This window comes from Balaenoptera acutorostrata, chromosome 5 (genome assembly GCF_949987535.1).
Source record: "Balaenoptera acutorostrata chromosome 5, mBalAcu1.1, whole genome shotgun sequence".
Lineage (NCBI taxonomy): Eukaryota > Metazoa > Chordata > Mammalia > Artiodactyla > Balaenopteridae > Balaenoptera > Balaenoptera acutorostrata.
The window spans coordinates 61,986,415-62,001,053 of NC_080068.1; the positions used below are offsets into that span (position 1 = coordinate 61,986,415).

At 37.1% G+C, this 14,639-nt stretch overlaps 1 protein-coding gene across 6 annotated transcripts in view; it reads right to left on the minus strand.

The window, feature by feature from the left end:
- Positions 1 to 14,639, minus strand: part of ADGRL3 (adhesion G protein-coupled receptor L3) — an 846,510-nt gene that overhangs the window by 528,497 nt on the left and 303,374 nt on the right. The window lies entirely within an intron of this gene.

Here is a 14,639-nt window from a genome sequence, read left to right on the forward strand (position 1 = left end):
TTTTTCCTGAAAACCAAAGCTTCCTCTTGACATTCTAATTCTACGAATGGGAGCACACAGTCACCTAGGCATCTTTGATTCTTCCCTCAACCTCACTTCCTACATCCAGTTAGTAGCCAAGCACTGCAGATTCGATCTCTGTGCATCTCTCACATCGTTCCTCTTCTTTCCATCCCGATTACTCTCTCTCCAGTTCAGACACTCATTACCTTCTGCCCTATGGCAACAACCTAACTGATCTCTCCATGTTCAAGTCTCTCTCCACACTCAACTTTCCCACACAATCCTGACAGGTTCTAAACTGCAACTCTGATCAAGAGCTTCCAAAGAATCCCCACTACAGACAAAATTATGTACACGTGGGCATTTAAAATCCCCTACAAGATGGCTACAAACTACCTTTCAAACTTCCTGCCCCACCACTTCTTTCCTCATGCTCTTACTGTTGGTTAAACTAGACTATTAACTGTTTGATGAAAATGTCATAATTTTCTCCAACTATAACTTTGTTCACATAATTCACTTCTCTGGAACACCCTCCCTATGCCAGCACTTTCCAAATGATCCTAGGGATTTTTTAAGAGTTAGTAAAAATACCACATCATCTAAGAAAGCTTTACCTGCCCTCCTTTCTCTGCTATCCCCACATACCAGGGATGCCGTTTCCTCCTTCTTTAAAATACTATAGCACCTGGAGAAAACCATAATTCAAAAAGATACATGCACCCCAATGTTCACTGCAGCACTGTTTACAATAGGCAGGACATGGAAGCAACCTAAATGTCTATCAACAGAGGAATGGATAAAGAAGATGTGGTACATATATACAATGGAATATTACTCAGCCATAAAAAGAAATGAAATTGTGCCATTTGCAGAGATGTGGATGTACCTAGAGACTGTCATACAGAGTGAGTCAGAAGGAGAAAAAACAAATATCATATAATATCGCTTACATGTGGAATCTAGAAAAATGATACAGATGGACTTATTTGCAAAGCAGAAAGAGAGACACAGATGTAGAGAAAAAAACGTATGGATACCAAGGAAGGAAGGGGGAAGTGGGATGAATTGGGAGATTGGGATTGACATATATATATACTATTATGTATAAAATAGATAACTTGTGAGAATATACTGTATAGCACAGGGAACTCTACTCAGTGCTCTGTGGTGACCTAAATGGGAAGGAAATCCAAAAAAGAGGGGATATATATATACCTATAGCTGATTCACTTTGCTGTACAGCAGAAACTAAGAAAACACTGTAAAGCAACTATACTGCAATAAAAATTAATAAAAAATAAAATAAAATACTACAGCATTTGTATGACACCACAGTTCATCAAATCATTGAGTCAAATGCCTACTGGTTTTTCTATTCTCTCTGTTACCAGCAACAGACTGTAAGTCCTTGAGGAAAAAACAGCATTATGGAGGGTTCTATGTGCATTATAGGCACAAGAAATATGTAAATTAAATTAAATTAAGTTATTTTCTCTCCTAAACATTTATACTCAATGTTCAGTTACCCAAGCTAGGAACCCATGATTGTGACAAAAATATAAAGCCAGTATTTTATTACAGCACTTTGTCTCTTCCCAAACCTAAACAAAAATATTAACAAGTAACTAAATAAATTCATTGAAAATTCTTCACAGATCTTCCATTATATATCTCTGATATGATTACTACAAAAAAGGAAGCCTAAAAAAGGGTAAATAGTAGTAGGTAACACATACTAGGTTTCAAAACCTATGAGTTTAATCATTTTAATATATTCACATATGATGCTTAATCATCACAACAATGTATGTACTTGTATTATCACACTCTACAGATGAGATAACAAAGTTTTTTAAATGTAAGTACTTAGCCTTGGTTAAGACAGTTAATAAACAGTAAAGCTGAGAATGAACCCAAATCTGTCTGACCCCAAAGCTCACGGAGTAACTATAATTCCATACTACTACCCTCTCTGTAGCAATAAAAAAAAACCCCAAAAATGAAGAGTTAAAGATATGTCTATAGCCAAGAAAAAGAAATTGCTTCTTTAGGAAGTAAAAGCTGGGGGAGAGGGAGAATCATCAATTTACTTAACTATACATATGAAAGAGAGAAAGTATAAATTAGAGTGCCTAGCCAAATTTTTGCATTGCTGTGCTGGAGACCTATATGAATAATGCAAAATCTGAAAACACAGACGTAAACCAGTCTATGAAAGTATGATGTTCTATGCAAAACAACACCTGCTCTGCTCTCCCCTTTCATCTTAATTTGAGGTTAAGGCTTCTATAAATATAATGGAAGTTTCCTCTTTGTATCTGGGATATACTTCAGATCTCTTTTACTACCACACATTGTTAGAGTTGAAGGGAAACAAAAGAAAAAGGAAAAGATTTTCTAGTAATTAACTAATTTATTCTGGAAAGCATCTGTGACTGGTAGGGTAAAATTTGGTTCTTTGGAACATATACACAATTATTATTATGTGGCAGACACTCAAATAATGAATTAATGAAATGACTTATATATTCCTAATTAAGTCATTTTTTGGCCAGAATGTCAAGGTTTAGCATCCATTTTCCATTATTAATATTCTTTGTAACAAGAAAAATGTAATGGTGAAACATATAATTTCCATAAGCATTTTGAAAAGCTACTCAAATTTTACTTGTCAGATGGAAATGGAAAATAATTTGTAATTTATGCCAATAGAAACAAAAGAGTTTCTCACATTTTCCTGAAAATACTTGAAGGCCAAACTCACTAACACATTTATTTTCAACTGGATACATCATTCTGGTATTTATACCATTTGGGAAAGAAACAAGATCCTAAAAAAATGTTTTAAAATCATGTTTAGGGCTGAAAAGTTTATTATTGTCGTTTAACCTCAATACTTTACCTATTTCCCTAAATGCCTATTAGCCTCCTTCTTCCCACATAAACATATAATTTTTTCCTTTTTTTTTGCTGACAAACAAGAGACTTTAATGGGAAGGGGTGCCCTAGCGGACAGCAGCAGGGTAAGGGAACCCAGGAGAACTGCTCTGCTACACGGCTTGCAGTCTCGGGTTTTATGGTGATGGGATTAGTTTCCGGGTTGTCTCTGGCCAATCACTGACTCAGGGTCCTTCCTGGTGGCACGCATATCGCTCAGCCAAGATGGATTCCAGCAAGAAGGATTCTGGGAGGTTGGTAGGACATATGGATTGGCGTCTCCTCTCTCCTTTTGACCCTTCCTGAATAACATATAATATTAAGTATATAAGGATTCAAAAGGGTGATGTCCAAATAATTTATTTTGCATATCAATTAGACCTGACATTTTGTCTAAACTGGCAAACCTCACTGAAAGACACAAATAAATGTGAACGGGTTTTTATCTGAAACAATATTATATTGTCATATAAAACAAGAAGCTAACAGCACTTTGAAGGCCATATTATATTATTCTCTTGCAGTAACAGTTATATCCAAAAGGCTGAGCTTGTAAAACAGAGGGTTCCCATTGCTGTAGAAACATTAATCTCTGTTCTTCTGTTACAAGTTCTTTCACCTCTCTACTTCCCCATGAATTCCTGGACTTTACCTATACATGTCAGACTGTAATGTACTAACAAAATTAAAAGCAGCTTTTCCAAAAATCTGGGAGTAAGGGGAGTAAGAACATGAGAACATGCCAGAAGGATAACTCATCAAAGTCAATATAAATAACACTATTAAAAACATATTGAGTAAAAAAGTCTCAGGTTTTCCTATGATCATTAGTTATATCAAATGAAAATATAAAAGCCAGAAGGTAGTAAAGAGAAATTGTTTACCAAATGCACACACACAACTTTCCGGCCACTGTAATTCAGAATCAGAGGGAGGATAGAAATTGTTTGGTCAAGAATAGAGCTAAGGATGAATGCAGGCAGAGGAAAATCAATTCAAGTCAACCATACATCAAAATTTTAGCTGAGCTGAGGAGGACTCAGGTGGTACAGAACATTCCAACCAGCAAAGATAATTATCACTTGCCAAAGATGTGGAAGGAAGGGGGCATGGTTTGTTTAATAAACTGTTAGAACTTCCATGTGGCTGAAGGATAAGGCATGTGGAGATGTAGTTTGAGGCAAGAGAAAAATGTGTTGTCTACTAATCTTATTTACTGGATGTATGTGTTTTGGCTCATAGGTTTTAAAGCATTCCTGCTCTTTATTTAGTCCAGTGTCCATGACCCGCCCTATCATGTTGGTAAGTTCATGGTATACTAAAGACTTGGCTCCATTCCCAAATCACTGTCTTACAATTATTCCAATAAATGAGCTTTTGCCACCCTTTCCCTGCCTCTATCAGCTTATTATAATGCCTTCATATGTACAGTTAGGTGAGTTCTGCAACTGTGGCCTTGGATCTATGAATTTAAAAGTGTTTACTTTTTTTGGAGTGCAGCTTTTATTTTTCTAGACTCTTAACCAATGAGAACATTAAACACTTCCTTAAGATAAAGCATCACTTAACAAGGGCATCATGCGATATTCTATTTTAAAAATCAGTTTTAATTAGGCAAGAGTATTAATAAAGATTCGTTTCTGAGGCATTCTCAAAAGACACATGAAGATTATTTTTGTTATTATTTTATTAAACTGTGTGCTATGTTACACTGTTAATGAGCCCAAACATGAGCAGACTAGTCTCCTACTTCTTTCCAAATTTTGACATGGAACATCGTACTAAGAACTGAATGAATGCCCGATATACTTAGGCCTGCAGATCAACTGTCTTAACCTTATTCAATTTGTCTCCTTGCCATAGTACTGAAAAATATACATTGGAAAAAAACATATATAGTAAGAATTCTTTCAGCTGTTTCATGGGAACACAGGAGAGCTCAAAATCAAATCTAATCTTGGCTCCACTACAGCCCTGCTAGGTATTACTGGGAAGTAGATGGAAGGACTGAATGAAAAGCCTAGCAGATGATCTTTTGTGGCAGAATCTTATCACACTTAAGCCAAAATAGAATCCTAACAATGAATGATAATAATTTTTGTTCTTTTTAATGACAATAACATGCTCAACAAACATCATTTTTAACTATGTTTTTACAGATTTATGTATTATATTTAAGTTCAGTGTTCTTAAATTTGGGACCAGAAAGTTGGGTTTCTATTCAAAGGAGTATGTTGAAGAAATCATTTGTAAATGTTTGGGTAACACCACCACCATTCCTTACCAACACTCTGTGCCTCCTCTTGTCTTTCTTATCTCAGTGAGACGATCATTCTTCATACAACCTTTCAAGCCAGAAACTGGGGGGGTGGGGTACTCTTTGGGTTTTCCCTTTGTCTTACTCACTTATCCAATGAATCTCTAACTCCTGTCAATTGGTCCTCATTATCACTAATGTCACTCACTCCTAGAGTCAGTGCCACCATCATTTTTTATTTCAATCAATAGACTAACCTCCCATTTCCAGTCTTGAAGCCTCTAGTTTATTCTTCAAATGGAGGTGGCAGGTCATTCCTCCCTTAATTCCTCTAAGATTAACTTAAATTTTCCCTTACTGCCATAAGAGAAATTCTGAACTCCTCATAACATTATATCGTGCCATCCTGATCTTCTCCAGATGATTTCTGGACTGACAACTAGAAATTATCCTTCGGACCTGTTAAGTTCCAATCATATTGAACTAGGCCTTTGTGTTACTGTTTCCTATCTATAATAGTATCTTTCTTCTACGTCTATGCTTGGCTAACTAATACTTGACTGTTGGGTCCCAGCTTAAATGCACTTTTCTTCAGAAGCATCTTCTCTGATCCTCCAAGACTGGGTTGACATCTCTCTACATGCTCCATAGTACTTTATACTCACTTTTATAAAAAGTATTATCAGTATTACTTCTTTGTTACACAAACTAGCTTCTATGTGGGCCTAGGTCATGAGATGGCCAGTGACACGAATAATTAAATCAGGGACATTGGGCTTACCCAATGAGGATTAAATTCTCTTTTTGGAAGTTCAAACCAAAAGGCAAGACAACAAGTGCCAGTTGCTGGTTAGTGCTGTGGCTAAGAGCAGTGGTATACAATTAAGGCTGGCGGTCACTTACAATGTTAATGAGCAAAGAAAGCTGTTGGAAAGTAAGAGAAGAATCAGAGAAGAACTAGGCCCACAGGAAAGAAAAAAAAAAACAAACACTTGGCATCATTAACTGATAAACCAAGGTCCAATACTCAAGAGTGTCCTTAGATTTCCATAAGAATTATGTATTCTTAAACTAGTGCTCTTACAGTTAGTACTGCCCCTCAAATACACACACACACACACACACACACAAACACACACCTTATACACACAAAGGCATATGTTAATCACCATCTTACAAACAAAGCTCTTGTCTCCTTGGGTGCAGGGAAGAGGTATCCTCTAGCAAATGTTTGCCACACTGTACAATTTTTGACTCCCAATACTGACTGAGAGATTGAAGATTGTAAGTTCTCCATCATTGTCTTCCTGCCACTTAGTGCAGTACCCAGCATGCATCGGCACTCAATTGAAGTTGAAACAATAAGTGAGGGCAAGGATGAATGAAGGAACCACCAGTATTTAATAATTCAGACTAATTTTAAAGGCTGATATTTATGTAATGCAATAAAAAACCAAATGGAATTTCTCCTTGCTTTAATTATCATAAAAACATTCTAATCTATAAACACAAAAACCCAAGAATGGGAGAAAATGAAAAAAAAAGTGATGGCAGAGTTGGATGCGATTCACCAATAGGATTGAGAGAATACACAGGCCCCTTGTAAAAGCATTTTGGCTCTTGCAAAATGTACGCTTAAAAATGACCACAGGGCCAGCTGGCCCCACCATTTAAAGAGACAGGAGCAAAGCCATGAGCCTCGCAGCAGTGAAGCCCTCAGAGAGAGGCGGAAATGGCTATTGTAAATGGCATGAGAAGATGTTTTGGCCAGCGAGAATAGCTGGAGACCTTCAAGATGGCAGAGGAGTAAGACGTGGAGATCACCTTCCTCCCCACAATTACATCAGAAATACATCTACAACATGGAAGCAACCTAAGTGTCCATCATCGGATGAATGGATAAAGAAGATGTGGCACATATATACAATGGAATATTACTCAGCCATAAAAAGAAATGAAATGGAGGTATTTGTAATGAGGTGGATGGAGTTAGAGTCTGTCATACAGAGTGAAGTAAGTCAGAAAGAGAAAAACAAATACAGTATGCTAACACATATATATGGAATCTAAGGAAAAAAAAAAAAGGTCATGAAGTACCTAGTGGCAAGACGGGAATAAAGACGCAGACCTACTAGAGAATGGACTTGAGGATATGGGGAGGGGGAGGGGTGAGATGTGACAGGGTGAGAGAGTGTCATGGATATATATACACTACCAAGTGTAAAATAGATAGCTAGTGGGAAGCAGCCGCATAGCACAGGGAGATCAGCTCGGTGCTTTGTGACCACCTAGAGGGGTGGGATAGGGAGGATGGGAGGGAGGGAGATGCAAGAGAGAAGAGATATGGGAACATATGTATATGTACAATTGATTCACTTTGTTATAAAGCAGACACTAACACACCATTGTAAAGCAATTATACTTCAATAAAGATGTTTAAAAAAAAAAACAAAAAAGAAAGAAATACATCTACATGTGGAACAACTCCCATAGAACACCTACTGAATGCTGGCAGAAGACCTCAGACTTACCAAAAGGTAAGAAACTCCCCACGTAGCTGGCCGTGTGGGTGACAGGGTCTTGTTGTTCTGGCCGGGTGTCAGGTCTGTGCCTCTGATGTGGGAGAGCCGAGTTCAGGACACTGGTTGACCAGTGACCTCACAGCTCCACGTAATATCAAATGGCAAAAGCTCTCCCAGAGATCTCCATCTCAATGCTAAGACCCAGCTCTACTCAACGACCAGCAAGCTACAATGCTGGACACCCTATGTCAAACAACTAGCAAAACAGGAACACAACCCCACCCATTACCAGAGAGGCTGCCGAAAATCATAATGAGGTCACAGACACCCCAAAACACACCACCGAACGCGGTCCTGCCCACCGAAAAGCCAAGATCCAGTCTCATCCACCAGAACACAGGCACCAGTCCCCTCCACCAGGAAGCGAACACAACCCACTGAACCAACTTTAGCCAATGGGGGCAGACACCAAAAACAAAGGGAACTACGAACCTGCAGCCTGCGCAAAGGAGACCCCAAATACAGTAAGTTAAGCAAAACGAGAAGACAGAGAAACACACAGAAGATGAAGGAGCAAGGTAAAAACCCACCAGACCAAATAAATGAAGACGAAACAGGCAGTCTCCCTGAAAAAGAATTCAGAGTAATGACAGTGAAGTTGATCCAAAATCTTGGAAATAAAATGGAGAAAAATACAAGAAATGTTTAACAAGGACCTCGAAGAACTAAAGAGCAAACAAACAATGATGAACAACACAGTAAATAAAATTAAAAATTCTCTAGAAGGAATCAATAGCAGAATAACTGAGGCAGAAGAACGGATAAGTGAGCTGGAAGATAAAATAGTGGAAATAACTACCACACAGCAAAATAAACAAAAAAGAATGAAAAGCATTGAGGACAGTCTCAGAGACGTCTGGGACAATGTTAAACGCACCAACATTCGAATTATATGGGTCCCAAAAGAAGAAGAGAAAAAGAAAGGGACTGAGAAAATATTTGAAGAGATTATAGTTGAACACTTCCCTAATATGGGAAAGGAAATAGTCAATCAAGTCCAGGAAGCACAGAGAGCCCCATACAGGATAAATCCAAAGAAAAACACGCCAAGACACTTGTTAATCAAACTATCAAAAATTAAATACAAAGAAAAACTATTAAAACCAAAAAGGGAAAAGCAACAAATAACATACAAGGGAATCCTCATCAGGTTAACAGCTGATCTTTCAGCAGAAACTCTGCAAGCCAGAAGGTAGCGGCAGGATATATTTAAAGTGCTGAAAGGGAAAAAGCCTACAACCAAGATTACACTACACAGCAAGGATCTCATTCAGATTCGATGGAGAAATTAAAACCTTTACAGACAAGCAAAAGCTAAGAGAATTCAGCACCACCAAACCAGCTTTACAACAAATGCTAAAGGAACCTCTCTAGGCAGGAAACAAAAGAGAAGGAAAAGACCTACAACAACAAACCCAAAACAATTAAGAAAATGGTCAGAGGAACATACATATCGATAAAAACCCTCCAGAAAGTAGGCATAGAGAGAACTTACCTTAACATAATAAAGGCCATATATGATAAACCCACAGCCAACATCATTCTCAATGGTAAAAAACTGAAACCATTACCTCTAAGATCAGGAACAAGACAAGGTTGTCCACTCTCACCACTATTAATCAACATAGTTTTGGAAGTTTTAGCCACAGCAATCAGAGAAGAAAAAGAAATAAAAGAAATCCAAATTGGAAAAGAAGAACTAAAGCTGTCACTGTTTGCAGATGACATGATACTATACATAGAGAATCCTAAAGAGGCTACTAGAAAACTACTAGAGCTAATCAATGAATTTGGTAAAGTAGCAGGATACAAAATTAAAGCATAGAAATCTCTTGCATTCCTATACACTAATGGTGAAAAATCTGAGAGATATTAAGGAAACACTTCCATTTACCATTGCAACAAACAGAATAAAATACCTAGGAATAAACCTACCTAAGGAGACAAAAGATCTGTATGCAAAAAACAATAAGACACTGATGAAAGAAATTAAAGGTGATACAAAGAGATGGAGAGATATACCATGTTCTTGGATTGGAAGAATCAACATTGTGAAAATGACTCTACTACCCAAAGCGATCTACAGATTCAATGCAATCCCTATCAAACTACCAATGGCATTTTTCACAGAACTAGAACAAAAACTTGCACAATATGTATGGAAACACAAAACACCCCGAGTAGACAAAGCAATCTTGAGAAAGAAAAATGGAGCTGGAGGAATCAGGCTCCCAGACTTCAGACTATACTACAAAGCTACAGTAATCAAGACAGTATGGTACTGGCACAAAAACAGAAATATCGATCAATGGAACAGGATAGAAAGCCCAGAGATAAACCCATGCACCTATGGTCAGTTTATTTTTGATAAAGGAGGCAAGAATATACAATGGAGAAAAGACAGCCTCTTCAATAAGTGGTGCTGGGAAAACTGGACAGCTACATGTAAAAGAAGGAAATTAGAAAACTCCCTAATACCAGGCACAAAAATAAACTCAAAATGGATTAAAGATGTAAATATAAGGTCAGACACTGTAAAACTCTTAGAGGAAAACATAGGCAGAACACTCTATGACATAAATCACAGCAAGATCCTTTTTGACCCACCTCCGAGAGAAATGGAAATAAAAATAAAAAACAATTGGGACCTAATGAAACTTAAAAGCTTTTGCACAGCAAAGGAAACCATAAACAAGATGAAAAGATCATCCTCAGAATTGGAGAAAATATTTGCAAATGAAGCAACTGACAAAGGATTAACCTCCAAAATTTACAAGCAGCTCATGCAGCTCAATATCAAAAAAACAAACAACCCAATCCAAAAATGGGCAGAAGACCTAAATAGACATTTCTCCAAAGAAGATATACAGATTGCCAACAAACACATGAAAGGATGCTCAATATCACTAATCATTAGAGAAATGCAAATCAAAACTACAATTAGGTATCACCTCACATCAGTCAGAATGGCCATCATCAAAAAATCTACAAACAATAAATGCTGGAGAGAGTGTGGAGAAAAGGGAACCCTATTGCACTGCTGGTGGGAATGTAAATTGATACAGCCATTATGGAGAATAGTATGGAGGTTCCTTAAAAAACTAAAATTAGAGCTACCATACAACCCAGCAATCCCACTACTGGGCATATACCCTGAGAAAACCATAATTCAAAGAGTCATGTACCACAGTGTTGATTGCAGCTCTATTTACAATAGCCAGGACATGGAAGCAACCTAAGTGTCCATCGACAGATGAATGGATAAAGAAGATGTGGCACATATATACAATAGAATATTACTCAGCCATAAAAAGAAATGAAATTGAGTTATTTGTAGTGAGGTGGATGGACCTAGAGTCTCTCATACAGAGTGAAGTAAGTCAGAAAGAGAAAAACAAATATGGTATGCTAACACATATATATGGAATCTAAAAAATAAATCGTTCTGAAGAACCTAGGGTCAGGACAGGACTAAAGACGCAGATGTAGAGCACGGGCTTGAGGACACGGGGAGTGGGAAGGGTAGCTGGGCCGAAGTGAGAGAGTGGCATGGACTTATACATAATAACAAATGTAAAACAGATAGCTATTGGGAAGCAGCCGCATATCACAGGGAGATCAGCTCCATGCTTTGTGGCCACCCAGAGGGGTGGGATAGGCATGGTGGGAGGGAGACGCAAGAGGGAGAAGATATGGGCATCTATGTATATGTATAGCTGATTCACTTTGTTATAAAGCAGAAACTAACACACCATTGTAAACAATTATACTCCAATAAAGATGTTAAAAAAAAAAATGAGCACAGGGTCGAGTTTTTATGACTTGTCAGGATTGAAATGCTTTAGCTGTACTCTGAGAGAAAACTTGTATGAGCCCTGCACACTGTATGTATGGCTTGCAGGAGGGTTATTTTTAGATCATCTCAATGAACTTTTTAAGCATCTGCATGAAAATCACAATTAAAGCAAGGAAAATGCTGATAAAAAACACATCAACATTCCTTTAGTTTCAAGGAAATTTCGTGATATCTAGTCATTAACTGTGCAATCTGCCCTCAGACTTCCTTCTGCCTTAGTACGCTAAAGAGAAACAGGTCTTCTGAGAACAATGTTTTTTAATTCTTTATGCTTTGCTGCTCTACTGTGAAGTCCTAATTCCTGTGAATCCAAACACTCATTAACTCTCAAGAACTGCTATTAGCTATCTGGAGTCAAATGAATGTAAAGGGGGAAAAAGGGGCAAAGTTTAATTTCAAAGAAATAAAAGGGTTTTTGTTATGTTGTTAAGGCTGTGTGTGTTGGGTTTCTATTTGCTTGTTTGGCTATCAATAGAACAAATAGAGGTTAACTTTTTTAAAGTAATATCAATTTTATTTTCCAATCAAAGATCGCATTAATATCAGTCTTCATTATTTCCATTTTTTCCTGATTTTTCTATAACTTAAATTATCTTGTTTCTATAACATACTGTTGTTTTTGTTTTAGAAAGACAGGGGGAGGAAGGAAGGAAGCTGGAGTTCATTGACATTTTCTAGCTTGAATTCTTCATGTCTTTTGAATTCGAAGAGCTCAAGGTAATGTGGTATCTCCCACTTTAATTTCATTTTTAATAACTGTCCAAGTGTTCTAGCTGTATGTACTATCTTCTATATCAAGAAAGAGTATGCCCCTGTAATATTTACTTCGCTTTCTTTATTCTTTCTATAGGGAGCATTTGAAGATGACCTTCAGTTGTTCTCTATCTCACTGATAAAATTACTTTTACACAAAAGCAACTTTCAAAAAGTATGGCCTCGGGGCTTCCCTGGTGGCGCTAGCGGTTGAGAATCTGCCTGCCAATGCAGGGGACACGGGTTCGAGCCCTGGTCCGGGAAGATCCCACATGCCACGGAGCAACTGGGCCCGTGAGCCACAATTACTGAGCCTGCGCGACTGGAGCCTGTGCTCCGCAACAAGAGAGGCCGTGATAGTGACAGGCCCGCGCACCGCGATGAAGAATGGCCCCCGCTTGCCGCAACAGGAGGAAGCCCTCGCACATAAACAAAGACCCAACACAGCCATAAGTAAATAAATAAATAAAATTAAAAAAAAAAAAAAAAGTATGGCCTCATCATAACAGATTAACATGATTCTGTAGGTTCCTTTTAAATCACATGACATTTACATCAGTCTTCATTTACAAGATCACATAAAGGTTGCCTTGTACCCTCATTTTTGTCTTTGTCCAAAACAGAATAGAATACAATTTTCCTATTTGTAAGTTGATAGAAAAACATGACTTAATCCCATTACTACACTGTAATCTGCCACATACGTGGCAAAAAGTAAAAGCCAGTAATATAGAAAAATCTTATTAAGCTATAAAAGTGGGGGAATGTAAAAATTCAGCCAACATTTTAGTAAAAGTACTATAGGAAAAACTATTCTAATTGACTGGTTTTCTAAATTTTTGTCACAAGACAGAATTGCCAGCAGGTGTTTATGTGTGTGTGTGTGTTTATGTTATAGTTGCTGATTTAAACATTTATAACATCTACTCAAAAATTAAAATTCATTTCTAGATTTCTTCTTCACTAGTACTAGAAATTGATGAACATATATGCATTGGGTAAATTAAATAATATTAATTTCATATTACTATTTTACAATATAAATCAAAAGCCAATATTATGATGAAAACTTTGTGACTGCTGAAGCACATTTTGTGAAAAATGTAACTGCACCCAATTTAGAGAATTTCAGGTTTGAAATGGTAATGCAAAGCAAAACAGAAAAGAAAAAAATGTAGTTCTTAAAGAATGTTTACCATACATTTTCCCTGATTTTTCCCGAACACACTGGAGTCAATTCTACATGCTTCTGTAGAAACATATGCACTTACCCACCACCACTGCCCCCCAATCATCACCACTAGGGAAGAAAGGTGAATCTGAACTGAAAGATTCTAGCCCACTGATTGAACAATGTGACTCAGTGGACAGAGCCACTGTGAGTGCCAAAGTCACCACACACTGACTCTTTTTATGTGGCTGCAGTAATTGAAGAGTTAGGTTTAAATTTCACAGGTCTCTTAAATCTCAAATTGATCAAAGGGTGATGCATCAACCTTAGTCCCTGAACTAAAACACAGTATTCCAACTTATTTTACCAGGGAGTTCTGTAACGGGGCTTAGAAGATAAGCTCAGCTAATATAGTGGCATTTCATGTTCCTTTGCCAGTATTTCCTGTATAATTATTAAATTAGGCTATAGGAGAGGTGAGTGTGTTTTGGAACAAGGCTTGATACCCATGGTTCCGCCTGCCAAATGCTTCTCAGCCTTTTTCATGCTGCAGACAGAAAGAAAATTACAAATATAATATTTATATAATTATATAAATGCTTAATAAATATATAAATATTATATAATGCTTGTATATTATGTTATGTTATATTATATTATATTACATTATACATATTATATTCCCTGAGGGAAATTAGAGGGATAAGAGTGTCTGAATTGAGTTTGGTGAGTAAAAAAAAAAATTATATTGCCTAAATATTACATAAAGGTAAAAAATATATATACAAAGTATTGAGGAAAAGAACAGTATTGAATTTTGTGCAAATATTGTATAATATTCCTCACTGGAACTTCAAGGGCTGGATGTCACTCACTGTACTTGCCAGCTGCAGAGATAATATTATAAATAAAGCACTTTCCAACATTTTCATAAGAAAATTAGGTGGCTTGTGTAAAAATCACCTTTCTATCAGGTTTTATGCTTTAGATGACTATACACAATTTCTAACCAAGATGTTTTCACCATAATCGCCTCAAAAATCTTGGTAGTTTCCACTGATGTGAATTTTATTTCAA